This window comes from Balaenoptera borealis, assembly GCF_965194805.1.
Source record: "Balaenoptera borealis genome assembly, chromosome: 18".
NCBI classification, from domain to species: domain Eukaryota; kingdom Metazoa; phylum Chordata; class Mammalia; order Artiodactyla; family Balaenopteridae; genus Balaenoptera; species Balaenoptera borealis.
This window is the reverse complement of record NC_138877.1, coordinates 46,947,028-46,968,736: the sequence shown is the minus strand read 5'-3', so window position 1 is coordinate 46,968,736 and position 21,709 is coordinate 46,947,028. Positions and strand designations below refer to the sequence as shown.

Here is a 21,709-nt window from a genome sequence, read left to right as displayed (position 1 = left end):
ACAAGAAAAAAAAAAGTCTTGGTTGGGAAGATGCCAAGATGAAACATTAAATGTAAGTTAAGGTCCTGAAGAGATGCCCCAGTAAATGGCAAGACTTAATAAGATTTGACCTCTCAGTATAAGAAATAACAAGACTTGAAAGGATGGAGTAGAGACCAGAGGGAAGATGGAAAATGAAGAGATGATTACAAACCAGGCAGCCTGCTGAAAAGGTAGAGTATAAAGTTCCTAAGGACCAAAGATTTTTGAGAACTGCAATATTATGTATTTAATTTTAAGGGTACTATAATTCTAACTTCTTTTCATAAAGCAACTCCATTGCCCTGAACTTCAGGGAACGTCTGCTATACACAGCCTTGGAATGTGGAGGAAGAGGACCTGGGCTGTGTCCTGTGTGGGCTAGAGTGTAAAAAAAGGGGCAGCACACAGAGATGGGTAAGCCATGAGCTGAGCTCATCAGCAGAAGCAGGCACCCAAGGCCAGAAAGGGTCAGAAGAAATGAAGGTGCCCTATCCTCTCAGTTCCCTAAGACATTTGGAAGGACTGAGTCTCTCATTGCACATAGGACAAAAGATTTGGGTCAAATCTCCAAGGACAGGTTGACCTGGAGTGACATTTTGGATATAGAATGTATACTCTCTCATCAGGAAAACTTGAGGTCAAAACTCAGAAGTTCAAAATTTGGACTTTTTCTGTAACAATAGCAAAATTAAGGATACCAAATAAAACATAATGGTCCAAGACACTTTTTCAATGAAAAAGGAAGTGATAAGAAATGTTTATATGACTTTATATAACAAAATAAGTTGATAAAAAAAGAGTTATAGATTTCTAAATAGATAACTATAAAATACTGAGTCCTCAAAAATACTGAGTTATGATATGAATTAAAAGGTTTTACTAATAAATAGATAAAATATCATCTTCAATTGGAAATAGATTTAAAACAAGCATTGCAAATCTAAAACACAGCTGAGAGCTTAAGCTCTTTCACCTTAAAGGTCAGATGAAAAGAAAACAGAAAATCATATAAGGATTAGACCTGATAATGTAGTGGTTCATCTTGATATTTCCTGGTAAAGGAAACGAATGAGTCAAAAGAATAGGAATTTCTGGTTGGTGAGAGATCAGAGCTGAATGTGATCCAACCATAAAAACAGAAAAGAAAACATTGAGAAAGATCACACACAATAGATTCTGAAATCAGAGTAGGTCTTCGAGAAAGCCTTAAGCCACAATGTGATGAAGAGAAAGCAAAAAAGGAAGAAGGAAGAGAGAATAAGCAGAGTTCTTCCTGATGACTCAAGTAATGATTAACACAACCTCAAGATTCCAAATCCTACTGAACCCTCTGGAATGGCTGAAGGGAGAAAATTCTCCCAAGTCCACAAACCAACAAATCCAAAGGATTTCCATTGGATATGTAATAGCTCCACTCTCATCATGGGCAAAGACTTGACATGATTTCTATATGAATTCCATCCAACCTGTTAGCCCTAGAAGGCTGGAGAGAAGAGCTCTTTTCCTTTCTCTGAATGGTGAACTATCACCTTCATAGTGTGTCCATCTGTATTCATCCTTACTTACAATACCACTGAATGCCAACTTTGTATGTGTCAAATTTGCCTGTCAATGGAAGGTGTTCAGTCCAATGTTCAGTTCAATGTCAGTTCATGGTCAGTTCAATGGAAGGTGTCATCCTTTTCTCTTCAGCACTGCATCAAGTTCAGGATGGAATATACTGTACATACCCAGTAAATACTAAGAGACAGCTTCTTAAATGTTCAAAATATTTTTAATAATTATTTCCTCCTACTTAAGATCAAAAAACCAAAAACATTTGCTTGTCAATTGTATCTCAATTAAAAAAACAAAAACAACAAAAAATCCTGCCCTCCTGTAGCTTACACTCCAGTGAAGGGGGACAGACAATAAAATAACATGTACAAGTGAGAAAAAAACACTTGTCTGCTCTGGGTCCTACTTAAAGATTTCCACTCATCCCCTTTACCGTTCTGGGCCTCAATTCCCCATTTATATAATAAGGAAGTTTGATCTTTACTTTATGGGGTGTTTAGGATGCTTTGGGAAAAAGGCTTTGCCTTCAACATAAATCAAAGTGGATAAGTTGCCTCTGTTTGTTATTTTCAGATTTTTTTTTTTTTGATGTGGGCCATTTTTTTAAAGTCTTTTACTGAATTTGTTACAATATTGCTTCTGTTTTATGTTTTGGTTTTTTGGCCACCAGGCACGTGGGATCTTAGCTCCCCAACCAGGGATCAAACGTGCACCCCCTGCATTGGAAGGCAAAGCCTCAACCACTGGACTGCCAGGGAAGTCCCATGTTGCCTCTGTTTTTGAAGATCCAGGACAAGTTAACAGCAATGTTAAGCAACTCCACACTGAAGACATGGATGAAACTGAAAAGACTGAACAACATTGAATAAAGAACTTTATCGTTTATGAAATATTCTTGTTTATGTGAGAATGTCCCAGTGGGTTTTTTTTTTTTTTTGGCCACGCAGCATGCGGGATCTTAGTTCCCCAATGAGGGATCGAACCCGTTCCCCCTGCAGTAGAAGCACGAAATCCTAACCATTGGACCACCAGGGAATTCCCCAGAGAATGTCCCAGTGGGTTTTAAAGGTAATCTTTTATATTGAACCTTTTTCAACTTAAAACTATTACATATGGCAAAATAAATGTCATGGCAGCCTTAGTTTTAAGACCTGAGTTCTTTTTTTTTTTTTTTTTTTTATTTATGGCTGTGTTGGGTCTTCGTTTCTGTGCGAGGGCTTTCTCCAGTTGCAGCAAGCGGGGGCCACTCTTCATCGCGGTGCGCGGGCCTCTCACTATCGCGGCCTCTCTTGTTGCGGAGCACAGGTTCCAGACGCGCAGGCTCAGTAGTTGTGGCTCACGGGCCCAGTTGCTCCGCGCCATGTGGGATCTTCCCAGACCAGGGCTCGAACCCTCATCCCCTGCATTAGCAGGCAGATTCTCAACCACTGCGCCACCAGGGAAGCCCCAAGACCTGGGTTCTTTTTGAACCAGCTTGATGTGAAGCACATGATCCTTTTGAATTAAAAAAGGAGAATACGGAGGTGGGAGAGCCAACTTCAGGACACTGGTCCACAAGAGACCTCCTAGCTCCACGTAATACCAAACGGCAAAAATCTCTCAGAGATCTCCATCTCAACATCAAGACCCAGCATCACTCAATGACCAGCAAGCTACAGTGCTGAACACCCTATGCCAAACAACTAGCAAGACAGGAACACAGCCCCATCCATTAGCAGAGAGGCTGCCTAAAATCATAATAAGGCCACAGACACCCCAAAATACACCACCAGACGTGGACGTGCCCACCAGAAAGACAAGATCCAGCCTCATCCACCAGAGCTCAGGCACTAGTTCCCTCCACCAGGAAGCCTACACAACCCACTGAACCAACCTTAGCCACTGGGGACAGATACCAAAAACAATGGGAACTACAAACCTGCAACCTGTGATAAGGAGACCCCAAACACAGTAAGATAAGCAAAATGAGACGACAGAAAAACACACAGCAGATGAAGGAGCAGGGTCAAAACACACTAGACTTAACAAATGAAGAGGAAATAGGTAGTCTACCTGAAAAAGAATTCAGAATAATGATAGTAAGGATGATCCAAAATCTTGGAAATAGAATAGACAAAATGCAAGAAGCATTTAACAAGGACGTAGAAGAACTAAAGAGGAATCAAGCAATGATGAAAAACACAATAAATGAAATTTAAAATACTCTAGATGGGATCAATAGCAGAATAACTGAGGCAGAAGAAAGGATAAGTGACCTGGAAGATAAAATGGTGGAAATAACTACTGCAGAGCAGGATAAAGAAAAAAGAATGAAAAGAACTGAGGACAGTCTCAGAGACCTCTGGGACAGCATTAAACGCACCAACATTCGAATTATAGGGGTCCCAGAAGAAGAAGAGAAAAAGAAAGGGACTGAGAAAATATTTGAAGAGATTATAGTTGAAAACTTCCCTAATATGGGAAAGGAAATAGTTAATCAAGTCCTGGAAGCACAGAGAGTCCCATACAGGATAAACCCAAGGAGAAACACGCCAAGACACATATTAATCAAACTGTCAAAAATTAAATATAAGGAAAACATATTAAAGGCAGCAAGGGAAAAAAAACAAATAACACACAAGGGAATCCCCATAAGGTTAACATCTGATCTTTCAGCAGAAACTCTGCAAGCCAGAAGGGAGTGGCAGGATATACTTAAAGTCATGAAGGAGAAGAACCTACAACCAAGATTACTCTACCCAGCAAGGATCTCATTCAAATGTGATGGAGAAATTAAAACCTTTACAGACAAGCAAAAGCTGAGAGAGTTCAGCACTACCAAACCAGCTTTACAACAAATGCTAAAGGAACTTCTCTAGGCAAGAAACACAAGAGAAGGAAAACACCTACAATAACAAACCCAAAACATTTAAGAAAATGGGAATAGGAACATACATATCGATAATTACCTTGAATGTAAATGGATTAAATGCTCCCACCAAAAGACACAGGCTGGCTGAATGGATACAAAAACAAGACCCATATATATGCTGTCTACAAGAGACCCACTTCAGACCTAGAGACACATACAGACTGAAAGTGAGGGGATGGAAAAAGATATTCCATGCAAATGGAAATCAAAAGAAAGCTGGAGTAGCAATTCTCATATCAGACAAAATAGACTTTAAAATAAAGACTATTACAAGAGACAAAGAAGGACACTATATAATGATCAAGGGATCGATCCAAGAGGAAGGTATAACAATTGTAAATATTCATGCACCCAACATAGGAGCACCTCAATACATAAGGCAAGTACTAACAGCCATAAAAGGGGAAATCGACAGCAACACAATCATAGTAGGGGACTTTAACACCCCACTTTCACCAATGGACAGATCATCCAAAATGAAAATAAATAAGGAAACACAAGCTTTAAATGATACATTAAACAAGATGGACTTAATTGATATTTATAGGACATTCCACCCAAAAACAACAGAATACACATTTTTCTCAAGTGCTCATGGAACATTCTCCAGGATAGATCATATCTTGGGTCACAAATCAAACCTTGGTAAATTTAAGAAAATTGAAATCGTATCAAGTATCTTTTCCGACCACAACGCTATGAGACTAGATATCAATTACAGGAAAAGATCTGTAAAAAATACAAACACATGGAGGCTACACAATACATTACTTAATAATGAAGTGATTACTGAAGAAATCAAAGGGGAAATCAAAAAATACCTAGAAATAAATGACAATGGAGATACGACGACCCAAAACCTATGGGACGCAGCAAAAGCAGTGCTAAGAGGGAAGTTTATAGCAATACAAGCCTACCTCAAGAAACAGGAAACATCTCGAATAAACAACCTAACCTTGCACCTAAAGCAATTAGAGAAAGAAGAACAAAAAAACCCCAAAGCCAGCAGAAGGAAAGAAATTATAAAGATCAGGTCAGAAATAAATGAAAAAGAAATGAAGGAAACAATAGCAAAAATCAATGAAACTAAAAGCTGGTTCTTTGAGAAGATAAACAAAATTGATAAACCATTAGCCAGACTCATCAAGAGAAAAAGGGAGAAGACTCAGATCAATAGAATTAGAAATGAAAAAGGAGAAATAACCACTGACACTGCAGAAATACAAAAGATCATGAGAGATTACTACAAGCAACTCTATGCCAATAAAATGGACAACCTGGAAGAAATGGACAGATTCTTAGAAATGCACAAACTGCCGAGACTGAACCAGGAAGAAATAGAAAATATGAACAGACCAATCACAAGCACTGAAATTGAAACTGTGATTAAAAACCTTCCAACAAACAAAAGCCCAGGACCAGATGGCTTCACAGGTGAATTCTATCAAACATTTAGAGAAGAGCTAACACCTATCCTTCTCAAACTCTTCCAAAATATTGCAGAGGGAGGAACACTCCCATACTCATTCTACGAGGCCACCATCACCCTGATACCAAAACCAGACAAAGATGTCACAAAGAAAGAAAACTACAGGCCAATATCACTGATGAACATAGATGCAAAAATCCTCAACAAAATACTCGCAAACAGAATCCAACAGCACATTAAAAGGATCATACACCATGATCAAGTGGGGTTTATCCCAGGAATGCAAGGGTTCTTCAATATACGCAAATCAATCAATGTGATACACCATATTAACAAATTGAAGGAGAAAAACCATATGATCATCTCAATAGATGCAGAGAAAGCTTTCGACAAAATTCAACACCATTTATGATAAAAGCCCTGCAGAAAGTAGGCATAGAGGGAACTTTCCTCAACATAATAAAGGCCATATATGACAAACCCACAGCCAACATTGTCCTCAATGGTGAAAAACTGAAACCATTTCCACTAAGATCAGGAACAAGACAAGGCTGCCCACTCTCACCACTATTATTCAACATAGTTTTGGAAGTGTTAGCCACAGCAATCAGAGAAGAGAAAGAAATAAAAGGAATCCAAATCGGAAAAGAAGAAGTAAAGCTGTCACTATTTGCAGATGACATGATACTATACATAGAGAATCCTAAAGAGGCTACCAGAAAACTCCTAGAGCTAATCAATGAATTTGGTAAAGTAGCAGGATACAAAATTAATGCACAGAAATCGCTTGCATTTCTATACACTAATGACGAAAAATCTGAAAGTGAAATTAAGAAAACACTCCCGTTTACCATTGCAACAAAAAGAATAAGATATCTAGGAATAAACCTACCTAAGGAGACAAAAGACCTGTATGCAGAAAATTATAAGACACTGATGAAAGAAATTAAAGATGATACAAATAGATGGAGAGATATACCATGTTCCTGGATTGGAAGAATCAACATTGTGAAAATGACTCTACTACCCAAAGCAATCTACAGATTCAATGCAATCCCTATCAAACTACCACTGGCATTTTTCACAGAACTAGAACAAAAAATTTCACAATTTGTATGGAAACACAAAAGACCCCAAATAGCCAAAGCAATCTTGAGAACGAAAAATGGAGCTGGGGGAATCAGGCTCCCTGACTTCAGACTATACTACAAAGCTTCAGTAATCAAGACAGTTTGGTACTGGCACAAAAACAGAAATATAGATCAATGGAACAGGATAGAAAGCCCAGAGATAAACCCACACACATATGGTCACCTTATCTTTGATAAAGGAGGCAAGCATATACAGTGGAGAAAAGACAGCCTCTTCAATAAGTGGTGCTGGGAAAATTGGACAGGTACATGTAAAAGTATGAAATTAGAACACTCCCTGACACCATGCACAAAAATAAACTCCAAATGGATTAAAGACCTAAGTGTAAGGCCAGACACTATCAAACTCTTAGAGGAAAACATAGGCAGAACACTCTATGACATACATCACAGCAAGATTCTTTTTGACCCAGCTCCCAGAGAAATGGAAATAAGAACACAAATAAACAAATGGGACCTAATGAAACTTAAAAGCTTTTGCACAGCAAAGGAAACCATAAACAAGACCAAAAGACAACCCTTAGAATGGGAGAAAATATTTGCAAATGAAGCAACTGACAAAGGATTAATCTCCAAGATTTACAAGCAGCTCATGCAGCTCAATAACAAAAAAACGAACAACCCAATCCAAAAATGGGCAGAAGACCTAAATAGACATTTCTCCAAAGAAGATATACAGATGGCCTACAGACACATGAAAGAATGCTCAACATCATTAATCATTAGAGAAATGCAAATCAAAACTACAATGAGATATCATCTCACACCGGTCAGAATGGCTATCATCAAAAAATCTAGAAACAATAAATGCTGGAGAGGGTGTGGAGGAAAGGGAACACTCTTGCACTGTTGGTGGGAATGTAAATTGATACAGCCACTATGGAGAACAGTATGGAGGTTCCTTAAAAAACTACAAATAGAACTACCATACGACACAGCAATCCCACTACTGGGCATATACCCTGAGAAAACCATAGGTCAAAAAGTGTCATGTACCACAATGTTCATTGCAGCTCTATTTACAATAGCCAGGACCTGGAAGCAACCTAAATGTCCATCGACAGACGAATGGATAAAGAAGATGTGGCACATATATACAATGGAATATTACTCAGCCATAAAAAGAAATGAAATGGAGGTATTTGTAATGAGGTGGATGGAGTTAGAGTCTGTCATACAGAGTGAAGTAAGTCAGAAAGAGAAAAACAAATACAGTATGCTAACACATATATACGGAATCTAAGGGGAAAAAAAAAAAAAAAAAAAAAGGCCATGAAGAACCTAGTGGCAAGACAGGAATAAAGACACAGACCTACTAGAGAATGGACTTGAGGATATGGGGAGGGGGTGGGGTGAGATGTGACAGGGTAAGAGAGTGTCATGGACATATATACACTACCAAATGTAAAATAGATAGCTAGTGGGAAGCAGCTGCATAGCACAGGGAGATCAGCTCGGTGCTTTGTGACCACCTAGAGGGGTGGGATGGGGAGGGTGGGAGGGAGGGAGATGCAAGAGGGAAGAGAAATGGGAACATATTGTATATGTATAACTGATTCACTTTGTTATAAAGCAGAAGCTAACACACTATTGTAAGGCAATTATACTTCAATAAAGATGTTAAAAAAAAAAAAAAAAAGAAATACCTAGCAGCGCTATCTTATATCTTATCACTATTAATTTCTAATTAAGAACCAATGTGGTCAGATGATTAAAACTGAAAGATTTCAAATTTTCAGTATTTATTAAACATGTTTCAGTATCCTATCTATATTCTATTTTAATAAAGGCTGTATGTATATTTGTTGAATAATATTCAATAAACATCAACTAGATCACAAAAAAAAAAAAAAAAAAAAAGGAGATTATTTCTCATTTAAAAAAAAAAAAAGTTACCTTCCACCCCTAGCATTCTGGGACTGCCTCCTCTTAAGCGTGCAATGGAATTTGCCTCAAGACATATTTCTTCAGCTTCCTACTTCCTGTCAGAAGCAAGAGAGGAGGAGGAGTGGGGTCTGGGTGCTCAGTACACCAGAGAAATTGAACCTTGAAGAACGAGGATCCAGCCCAATTCTGCACCTTTGCTTCCCCGGTTCCTTCCTCCTGCTTTGCTCTTCTCTCTGAACTGGCGCTTTTTTACATCAGGTTCTCACCTGGTCCTGCTTCTTCTCACTCTTTGATTTATAGCTCCAATAGTGGCCTGAAACAGCCCATGGAAATGTTTACTGAAAGAGAAATGGATTCTCTTAGATGTTCCAGAAACAATGGTTATCTTCTGAGCACTCCAGGCCAGGCCAAGGATCCACCTGGAAAAGAAACGCCTCCACGCTTGACCAGACCCCCTTCCAGAGTGTCTTAAGGACACTGTCTTACTCAGTCCCTATTTAGCTGTCAGTGTCCATGAGCATTTCCAAAAGTCTGTCATTAAAGACATTGGAAACTTCCCCAAAATCTTCCCCCCCACAATCCCAGCTTTGAGCAGATTGCCTGCGGACAGAGGAAAAGGGAGGGTGGATTAAAACTCAAGCCAGCCTACTATTATTATCTCCAGTAGCCTAGATGTGACTCAGACTCTGGTTAGAAGAAAGGTAAAGCTTCACTTGAATGAAATGCTTGTGTTGTCTGTGCACTCAGTTTTCACTTTCGCACCCATCTTCCATCATCAAAGCATCTACTAAAGGCCCATCGGTGCTTAATCAGGAGTTAGACACTAAGGATTAACTAGAGATATTCCTAGTTAGCTTTGTGGCTCACACATTCATGAGATCTGAGGCTTGAAAATGACAGGACTGTAGGCGATACCAGAAGTGATACCACCAAGTGAACGCTATACAGTGCTAAGCTACCACCCTATTGAATTGCAGTGAAACCATACCCAGAGGCCATTAGTTGATCCTAATGGACGCCTAGGAGCTTCTTAAAACAGAAGACTCTACTGAAACGGAAATAGGAACGTTGCTAATTACAGAGCTAGTTTATGTAAGGTGAGGTCTTTGGATTTTGGCCTACTGATTCTAACTCCTTCTCTGCCATGTCTACTGAAAAGCTGTAAGAAGTAGACCTCCATTACACATTATAAATTGACTATGGACTGATACTTGGGAACCTTTTATTGTTTATCTCAGGCATGGATATACATTTGGTGTTTCTGCTTTGTGAACATCTAATAAAATAATACCTAAAAAAAAAAAAAAAAAAAAACCACAGTTACAGAAAGATATAGAAGATGAAAAGGCAGAGGGCTATGTACCAGATGAAGGAACAAGAAAAAAACCCAGAAAAACAACTAAATGAAGTGGAGATAGGCAACCTTCCAGAAAAAGAATTCAGAATAATGATAGTGAAGATGATCCAGGACCTTGGAATAAGAATGGAGGCAAAGATTGAGAAGATGCAAGAAATGATTAAAAAAGACCTAGAAGAATTAAAGAACAAACAAACAGAGATGACCAATACAATAACTGAAATGAAAACTACACTAGAAGGAATCAATAGCAGAATAACTGAGGCAGAAGAACGGATAAGTGACCTGGAAGACAGAATGATGGAATTCACTGCTGCGGAACAGACTAAAGAAAAAAGAATGAAAAGAAATGAAGACAGCCTAAGAGACCTCTGGGACAACATTAAACGCAACAACATTCGCATTATAGGGGTCCCAGAAGGAGAAGAGAGAGAGAAAGGACCAGAGAAAATATTTGAAGAGATTATAGTCGAAAACTTCCCTAACATGGGAAAGGAAATAGCCACCCAAGTCCAGGAAGCGCAGAGAGTCCCATACAGGATAAACCCAAGGAGAAACACGCCGAGACACATAGTAATCAAAGTGGCAAAAATTAAAGACAAAGAAAAATTATTGAAAGCAGCAAGGGAAAAACGACAAATAACATACAAGGGAACTCCCATAAGGTTAACAGCTGATTTCTCAGCAGAAACTCTGCAAGCCAGAAGGGAGTGGCATGATATACTTAAAGTGATGAAAGGGAAGAACCTACAACCAAGATTACTCTACCCGGCAAGGATCTCATTTAGATTTGATGGAGAAATCAAAAGCTTTACAGACAAGCAAAAACTAAGAGAATTCAGCACCACCAAACCAGCTCTACAACAAATGCTAAAGGAACTTCTCTAAGTGGGAAACACAAGAGAAGAAAAGGACCTACAAAAACAAACCCAAAACAATTAAGAAAATGGTCATAGGAACATACATATCGATTATTACCTTAAACGTGAATGGATTAAATGCCCCAACCAAAAGACATAGACTGGCTGAATGGATACAAAAACAAGACCCATATATATGCTGTCTACAAGAGACCCACTTTAGACCTAGGGACACATACAGACTGAAAGTGAGGGGATGGAAAAAGATATTCCATGCAAATGGAAATCAAAAGAAAGCTGGAGTAGCAATACTCATATCAGATAAAATAGACTTTAAAATAAAGAATGTTACAAGAGACAAGGAAGGACACTACATAATGATCCAGGGATCAATCCAAGAAGAAGACATAACAATTATAAATATATATGCACCCAACATAGGAGCACCTCAATACATAAGGCAACTGCTAACAGCTATAAAAGAGGAAATAGACAGTAACACAATAATAGTGGGGGACTTTAACACCTCACTTACACCAATGGACAGATCATCCAAAATGAAAATAAATAAGGAAACAGAAGCTTTAAATGACACAATAGACCAGATAGATTTAATTGATATATATCGGACATTCCATCCAAAAACAGCAGATTACACGTTCTTCTCAAGTGCGCATGGAACATTCTCCAAGATAGACCACATCTTGGGTCACAAATCAAGCCTCAGTAAATTTAAGAAAATTGAAATCATATCAAGCATCTTTTCTGACCACAACGCTATGAGATTAGAAATGAATTACAGGGAAAAAAACCTAAAAAGGACAAACACATGGAGGCTAAACAATACGTTACTAAATAACCAAGAGATCACTGAAGAAATCAAAGAGGAAATCAAAAAATACCTAGAGACAAATGACAATGAAAACACGACGACCCAAAACCTATGGGATGCAGCAAAAGCAGTTCTAAGAGGGAAGTTTATAGCTATACAAGCCTACCTAAAGAAACAAGAAAAAGCTCAAGTAAACAATCTAACCTTACACCTAAAGAAACTAGAGAAAGAAGAACAAACAAAACCCAAAGTTAGCAGAAGGAAAGAAATCATAAAGATCAGAGCAGAAATAAATGAAATAGAAACAAAGAAAACAGTAGCAAAGATCAATAAAACTAAAAGTTGGTTCTTTGAGAAGATAAACAAAATTGATAAGCCATTAGCCAGACTCATCAAGAAAAAGAGGGAGAGGACTCAAATCAATAAAATCAGAAATGAAAAAGGAGAAGTTACAACAGACACTGCAGAAATACAAAGCATCCTAAGAGACTACTACAAGCAACTTTATGCCAATAAAATGGACAACCTGGAAGAAAGGGACAAATTCTTAGAAAGGTATAACCTTCCAAGACTGAACGAGGAAGAAACAGAAAATATGAACAGACCAATCACAAGTAATGAAATTGAAACTGTGATTAAAAATCTTCCAACAAACAAAAGTCCAGGACCAGATGGCTTCACAGGTGAATTCTATCAAACATTTAGAGAAGAGCTAACACCCATCCTTCTCAAACTCTTCCAAAAAATTGCAGAGGAAGGAACACTCCCAAACTCATTCTATGAGGCCACCATCACCCTGATACCAAAACCAGACAAAGACACTACAAAAAAAGAAAATTACAGACCAATATCACTGATGAATATAGATGCAAAAATCCTCAACAAAATACTAGCAAACAGAATCCAACAACACATTAAAAGGATCATACACCACGATCAAGTGGGATTTATCCCAGGGATGCAAGGATTCTTCAATATACGCAAATCAATCAATGTGATACACCATATTAACAAATTGAAGTATAAAAACCATATGATCATCTCAATAGATGCAGAAAAAGCTTTTGACAAAATTCAACACCCATTTCTGATAAAAACTCTCCAGAAAGTGGGCATAGAGGGAACCTACCTCAACATAATAAAGGCCATATATGACAAACCCACAGCAAACATCATTCTCAATGGTGAAAAACTGAAAGCATTTCCTCTAAGATCAGGAACGAGACAAGGATGTCCACTCTCACCACTATTATTCAACATAGTTTTGGAAGTCCTAGCCACGGCAATCAGAGAAGAAAAAGAAATAAAAGGAATCCAAATTGGAAAGGAAGAAGTAAAACTGTCACTGTTTGCGGATGACATGATACTATACATAGAGAATCCTAAAACTGCCACCAGAAAACTGCTAGAGCTAATTAATGAATATGGTAAAGTTGCAGGATACAAAATTAATGCACAGAAATCTCTTGCATTCCTATACACTAATGATGAAAAATCTGAAAGAGAAATTATGGAAACACTCCCGTTTACCATTGCAACAAAAAGAATAAAATACCTAGGAATAAACCTACCTAGGGAGACAAAAGACCTGTATGCAGAAAACTATAAGACACTGATGAAAGAAATTAAAGATGATACCAACAGATGGAGAGATATACCATGTTCTTGGATTGGAAGAATCAACATTGTGAAAATGAGTATACTACCCAAAGCAATCTACAGATTCAATGCAATCCCTATCAAATTACCAATGGCATTTTTTACGGAGCTAGAACAAATCATCTTAAAATTTGTATGGAGACACAAAAGACCCCGAATAGGCAAAGAAGTCTTGAGGCAAAAAAATGGAGCTGGAGGAATCAGACTCCCTGACTTCAGACTATACTACAAAGCTACAGTAATCAAGACAATATGGTACTGGCACAAAAACAGAAACATAGATCAATGGAACAAGATAGAAAGCCCAGAGATTAACCCACGCACCTATGGTCAACTAATCTATGACAAAGGAGGCAAAGATATACAATGGAGAAAAGATAGTCTCTTCAATAAGTGGTGCTGGGAAAACTGGACAGCTACATGTAAAAGAATGAAATTAGAGTACTCCCTAACACCATACACAAAAATAAACTCAAAATGGATTAGAGACCTAAATATAAGACCGGACACTATAAAACTCTTAGAGGAAAACATAGGAAGAACACTCTTTGACATAAATCACAGCAAGATCTTTTTTGATCCACCTCCTAGAGTAATGGAAATAAAAACAAAAATAAACAAGTGGGACCTAATGAAACTTCAAAGCTTTTGCACAGCAAAGGAAACCATAAACAAGACGAAAAGACAACCCTCAGAATGGGAGAAAATATTTGCAAATGAATCAACGGACAAAGGATTAATCTCCAAAATATATAAACAGCTCATTCAGCTCAATATCAAAGAAACAAACACCCCAATCCAAAAATGGGCAGAAGACCTAAATAGACATTTCTCCAAAGAAGACATACAGACGGCCACGAAGCACATGAAAAGATGCTCAACATCACTAATTATTAGAGAAATGCAAATCAAAACTACAATGAGGTATCACCTCACTCCTGTTAGAATGGGCATCATCAGAAAATCTACAAACAACAAATGCTGGAGAGGGTGTGGTGAAAAGGGAACCTTCTTGCACTGTTGGTGGGAATGTAAATTGATACAGCCACTATGGAGAACAATATGGAGGTTCCTTAAAAAACTAAAAATAGAATTACCATATGACCCAGCAATCCCACTACTGGGCATATACCCAGAGAAAACCATAATTCAAAAAGACACATGCACCCGAATGTTCATTGCAGCACTATTTACAATAGCCAGGTCATGGAAGCAACCTAAATGCCCATCAACAGACGAATGGATAAAGAAGATGTGGTACATATATACAATGGAATATTACTCAGCCATAAAAAGGAACGAAATTGAGTCATTTCTTGAGACGTGGATGGATCTAGAGACTGTCATACAGAGTGAAGTAAGTCAGAAAGAGAAAAACAAATATCGTATATTAATGCATGTATGCGGAACCTAGAAAAATGGTACAGATGAGCCAGTTTGCAGGGCAGAAGTTGAGACACAGATGTAGAGAATGGACATATGGACACCAAGGGGGGAAAACTGCGGTGGGGTGGGGATGGTGGTGTGCTGAATTGGGCGATTGGGATTGACATGTATACACTGATGTGTATAAAACTGATGCCTAATAAGAACCTGCAGTATAAAAAAACAAACAAAACAACTAATACTAAACTTTCATTGGGTTATTTGTATGGAAATATGTTAATATAAATGTTTCAGACATTAAAAAAATAATAATAATAATAATAATACCTAAAGACACAGGAATGTCAGCACAACAGATGTTTGTTTCTCGGATATATCGGATGTTCTATAAATATGATCATTTCCTTTCAAAATGAAACAATAATTGCCTCAAAAGAATATCATTTTTTTCAATGTCAGTCTGCTATGCGGCATCACCCCGCCTAGTAAGACTTTATCTCCAACAGGAGAGAATTTTACGGTCGGCTGTGACAGCGAAACAAAGAACCAAAACTACTCTGAGAACTCCGAAGAGCCTTCTTTTAAAACTAATCAGGGCTTCCCTGGTGGCGCAGTGGTTGAGAATCTGCCTGCCAATGCAGGGGACGCGGGTTCGAGCCCTGGTCTGGGAAGATCCCACATGCCATGGAGCAACTGGGCCCGTGAGCCACAACTACTGAGCCTGTGCGTCTGGAGCCTGTGCTCCACAACAAGAGAGGCCGCGATAGTGAGAGGCCCGCGCACCGCGATGAAGAGTGGCCCCTGCTTGCTGCAACTGGAGAAAGCCCTCGCACAGAAACGAAGACCCAACACAGCCAAAAATTTTAAAAATAAATAAATAAATAAAACTAATCAAACCATATTGTGTGCTTAATTATTTCTACTGTACCTTTCAACTAAAGAACTGTCAGGGAGTTTTGTTCTGTTTTTGCCAATTTACATTAGGATTTTGATGTATGGTCTTCTGTTCCTTTTAATAAAATCATGCTACTCCATTTCAGAAATATCTGCCATAAAATAAGTGTTTTATCATGCTTTTGTTTTCTAAAATCTTAAAGGTCTACTCCATGATTCCCATTATTCATACCCTTGTAATAAATTACTCCTATCAGACCACATAGGGAGAAAAGTTAGCTCCTGATTACAAAAGGAATCAGTCCAAGAGGTAAAGTATTAATCAATGTTACTTCTTAACAATCCCATTTTCCTCATTAGAATGCAAACTCCCATCAGGCCAAGCTAAAACAGCATTTGCATCAGTCACTTGCTTCTTTACTATTTGGTTCCTGCTGAAATCTAGGGTCTCCAGTGGTAAATGTGAATAGCTAACCTTACACCCATCTCCAGTGTCCCCTTGATAGCTTTATCTAGCTATCATAATTTGTCATTGTCAAGCCATTAGGCCTTTGGCTTTGGTCTTATTTTTCCTTCAGGTGTCAAAAATGCAAAACCACAATTTATAAAACACAAGATGACAGAATCCCATTTGCGCTGGTTTTGAAATGCCAAAAGGTAACTTTATTGAAAATATCACAATCTTCTCTCCAAACTAGTTGCATGAGTTCCAGGGTGGTCTGAAGAGTTGATTCAAAAAATAAATGCCACCACAGCAACTTACAATTCTTAAGGCCAAACATCCAGATGTGTCAATAATCTGCGTAAATTAGAAACAGATGTAAGCCCTTGTTGAAAAATAAATATAATAGAATTATTTCCTTTTGCCTCCTTATGCTTTCACGCACTTGAATTTATTCCTTCCACATTTTTTTTTAAGTTGGTTCAGATTTAAAAACAAAAATCATTTCTATTTTTCACACAGGGGTGTAGCTATGTATAAAGTTCTCTAGAAAAAGAAAATAACAGTCAATTTGGTGCCTTGTTTCATGCCCAGTGGAGCTAATCCAAGCACAGAGGCTCTCTGGACTTAGTTGATGATCCACAATCCAGCCAAATCTTCTGGGATATATTCTAGGTTACTATTGCCATGTAAAGTAATTGCCATCATGAAACCCACTCTTTGGTCCCATAAGGTTATCCCAGTTATAAGACAAAATAAACATTTCAAACATGGTAGAACTACATTATCAACAACTTCTACTTACTTTTGTTTGATGTAATTGCAGAATTGTTGTTAGAGTTAAGAAAAGATTTTTGTTGTTTTAACATTTTTTTAAGGAGTGAACTCACTACTCAGATCCCATCAGTATAAGCTGCGTGGTGGTGCGAGACACATGTGGACCCACTGGAAGTTTTGTGAGAAGAGATAGATGGTTGTTAGTGGACAGAGGGTTGCAAGATAGATATCAGAGGTTTGCATTTCCTCAGAGGATAAAAACCACAGTCAACTGCACAAAGTTGTTTATTACAGCATTGAGATCAATTAGAAAAGTTCTAGAGTCTACAGAGTTCTATTCTGGAACCCCTGGGGCCATTTTGTGTCTATCATATGGGATCCAGGGAGGCAGATTCAGCTATTTACGAACTCTCCAAAAAATAGCTTTAAACAAAATGAGCCAGCTCCATATTCACCTCCTTACTCCCAAACACCATTCAAAATAATAATAGTAATAATAATAATAACAATCTTCTTGCAGGAAGTATAACCCTACAGAATTCTGTGATCAGTCAAGTATCAATAGTCAATTCTTCAGTGATCTCAAATTTTCTGTAATTATTGACCCCAATAATTCAGCCATACCTGGCTGCAATGAAATGTTATAGTATTGATTATATAGTGTCCAGGGCTAAACGGTATTAACAACAAAGCAACATTTGCATTTTGGCTTCTGAAAAATTTGACTCTGGCTAAAATAATAAAACAAACATGGTTTGCCTTCAGTGTTGTTAATCTATTGCACTCCCTCCTACTCCAAAGGCAAAGCCTACTAGATCCTACCCAATAACCATTCTGCCCTATTCCTTATTAGCAGAACTACTGGGGAAGGGAGAAGCTGGCCAGTTCAGAAAACTACCTTTGTTAGGCCTTTTGCAGATAGGCATGTTATTAAGCAGAGCTTTGGGGAAAGCTCTTTAAAAGGGACTGTCTCAACGAGCAGAGCCCCTTTGCTCATTCCGTTGCTCCTCTTTTTTCCTACCTGAGTCATGGATGTGATTGCTGGAGCCCCAACAACCATTCTGTAAGCCTGAGGATCAGAGCAGAGGCCTGGTCTCTGATGACATCAGGGAGCTGCCATGTAACAGACCAGCTTGCCTACCTCTGGACTTGTCACTAAATGAGATAAATATAAACCCTCATCTTGTGGAGGACACCATGTCACAGTACCTGTTAGCAGCTGCAGAATGTAATTCCTGATATACTCTTTGAGAAGTTTCTGCCATAAGGCCTGCCTGGGTCCCACCCAGCCTGTCACCCACCAAACAGTCTATCACTCACTTCTTTCAGGAAATTATTATATTTTCTCTCTGTGTCTCAGGTCTTGGCTCTGCCAAACTCTTCTCTAGTAAAGAAAAATAAATTGTTTTCATCTTCTCAAGGATGACTTTGGTGCTTTCACTATTTTGTATTTATCTTGGAATGTATTTATAAGCCACCTCCTTTTCAAAAGATTTACACAAAGCAGTTTATCACCTAGCTAATCTGATTACTTAATATGGGTTGTTGGGCTGATAGAAGACATCATGGTAGAAAATAAATAAAAAGGAAAAGTATCGAGACTGTTGTCTTATGCCAATGATCGCTAAAGAGATATAAATAGAATTCTTTCCTATCCAAGTACCCGTAGATAAACAAAAAACAAATAAGGAATTTTTCAGAGTTTTCAAAAAACATTTGGTGTGGATGATTTAACTAGAGTGGAATTAAATAAGCACAGCAAATTTTAAAAACCGTCGATTTCTTCGAGGGCCAAAGCACAGCAAAATAAAAGAAGTTTAGAATCCTTTTTCTCCAAAACATGTCTTTCTTCTTCAGAAAACCCGTTCCCTGCTGAAGCGACTTCTTCATTTGCCCTGTTTACTGTCATTATACTGTCAACGAGTTGGATGAAAGGTACTACAAGCGTGTGAAATTGTTTGGGTTAAGCCTCCGTTGCTCGGGGCCGTTCACACTGACCCCATCTGAAAGGCTGGCTACTGAAGCAGCCCTCTTTCTGGGACTCTTCCACCATCTTCTTTTCAAAGACAATTTATACCTATCTTCTGCACCTGATCCTGCTGAGAAGGAAACAGAGACACTGCTTTCCTGCAACCTTCTTCCACAAAGCTATTCTCTGCTTATCCTCTTCACCTGATTAAAGCTTAAACCAACTGGAGGACTGAGTTCCAACGCTTCTTTTCTATTTCCCTTGCAACTCTGTAAACTGGGTTTCTGTCTTTAACAACCTGTACATTCACCCTTCTGCTTCCCCCATTGGGAACTGATAGTCCAGAGAGGAAATGGAAGAGAGAAGGGGCGGTGGGAAAATGCAAGGAAAAAAACTGTGCCTGAAAAACAAATTTGTTGCTATTGAGTCCGAAGGATTGCCTCCAAAAAGCTGTGACTCTGCACTGAGTGATACTTACCGTCTTCCTAATAAGCAAAGGCAAGTGGCCAAATACACACTTACCCGCAGGTATGGAATTTAATTATTCTCAGGACTGTAGATATCATGAACTTTCACATGCAGACTCACAGCCTTGATTTTGCACACTTGCATAGCAATGATTTCAAGGAGATTTCTGTCCTGCTCCACCTCTTGGCTATCATTTCACAAGATGTGTGAGAAGATCCTGAATGCTCAGAGAAGTCAGAGGCTGAAGAGCTGGGAAAATCCACTGTCTCCTCTCTGAAAATATCCAATTTTTCTTTGGGCGATTCTGACGCACAACTCTGTTGATACTGCATCTTTAGTCTCTCTTATAGAATATTTGCCTAAAATACGTGTACTCTAATGTTTTGACAAGTGTTCACGTATCAAAAAAGGCGTGGGTTATAATTACCAATTCTATTTCCTTTTTAGCTTCTATGACTTTATCGCAAATTGATGAATCATATACCATACATACCATCTACACCTTTGCCGTATAATAGAAAAATCTGTATTGTTGACGCTCAGATCTCAATCTCCATCCCAGATCACACTTTCCTGAGACCCATATGTACCAAGAGGTGACATAGCACCGTGATTAAAAGAACAATTTCTGGAGCCAGACTGCTTAAAGTTGAATCCCAGCTCCTCTATTAACTAACAATGTGACTTTGTATAAATTACTTAATCTCTCTGCCTCAGTTTCTTCATCCGTAAAATGGGGATAATACCATATTTTATCAATTCTAGAAAGGATGTTTTAACATCTTTGATATCAGGATGTGTCTTACAATTGATGGCACCTTATATTTGATGAAATAAACTAGCAATACCTGTTAGGATGGTTGTGAGAATTAAATCAGTTAAAACATACAATTTACAACAATATTTGACACATAACAAGCTTTCAATAAATGCTAGCCAAGACTGTTGCATTAATGGATATATTCTTTTCAATATTTAGGCATCACAAAATTCACATTCCCTTCAAACATGCTTATTCCCCTCTATTCCTTATTTTGTTTAATGCCAGTAACACAAGCCAGAAATATGGAAAGCATCACTGATTTTTTCTCCTCCTTAACCCTCTGCATCCAATCACTTAAAAAGTTCTCTTAATTTTCCAGTGTAACTAACTACCCCTCACCTTCCCTCTTCTTGCCATGCATCATCTTGAGCCTAGAACATGGCAGCCTCCAAGCAAAACTCTGCTTCGTCTTTACAGTTATCTTTCTAACACGGAAATCAGATCAGAGCCTTCTCTGATTTTCAGTGGCTCCCCAACCCTACAAGGTGAAATACAAACTCCTTGAAGTCCTGAGTTGTGAGGCTGACTCCCAGACCTTGATCAGCATACCCTTCTACCACAATCCCTCCCTCCCTCACCATCTTTACAGGTCACGTGCCACTCCCTGAACCTTTCCACTGATTAACATCTCTGGGTTCTTCCTGCAACAGTCTTTCCCCTTTGATCCACTTACGTTCATCATTCGAGACTCAGAAAGCTGTGATGATCTTTCTCCTGTCTCCCCCTTCTCCCTAGGTACTTATATCTGCCCTTTCTTGTGGTCTCCTATCACCTTTCTATTTCTACTCTATTTCTCTAATGCTTATTCTATTTATCTCCCCTAGTTGACAGTGAATTTTTTTTTTGGACAGTGAATGTTTTTAAGATTATATTTTTTTATCCCTATCACTTAGCCTTTTCCTTGCACATAGTAGACAATCAATACATAATTGTTAAATGAATGAAGGAATAAACGTAACTATGTGCACACCATTGTATATGACAATATATTGAGAAAACTACACTGGGAAAAAAAAATCAAGAGAGAATAACATAGGAAAAAAATCCAATGAAATCTTTCTCATTAGCTGCAAAAATCAGCTCTTTTTCCTGAAAGATGCCTTTTTCTTGTTTCCCTTTCCTATAAAGGGCCATCGTTCTGGTAAACAACTCATGTTCTAATGCTCTCAGGCCAGGGTACTGATGCTCCCTTTTCAAAGATTGACACCAGTACTCTGTATGGGCACCTGATAAATGGATATTGTTCTTATTCTTGCTGCAAGACAATATCCTTTAATGCACTGCCC

At 38.3% G+C, this 21,709-nt stretch overlaps 1 long non-coding RNA gene across 1 annotated transcript in view; it reads left to right on the top strand.

The window, feature by feature from the left end:
• Positions 1–15,287, top strand: part of LOC309615937 — a 189,065-nt gene extending 173,778 nt beyond the window's left edge. Inside the window, exon 2 of the long non-coding RNA XR_014237154.1 lies at positions 15,097–15,287. This is a non-coding gene — a long non-coding RNA (uncharacterized lncRNA). The remainder of the gene's footprint in view (positions 1–15,096) is intronic.
• The last annotated feature ends 6,422 nt before the right edge of the window (positions 15,288–21,709 follow it).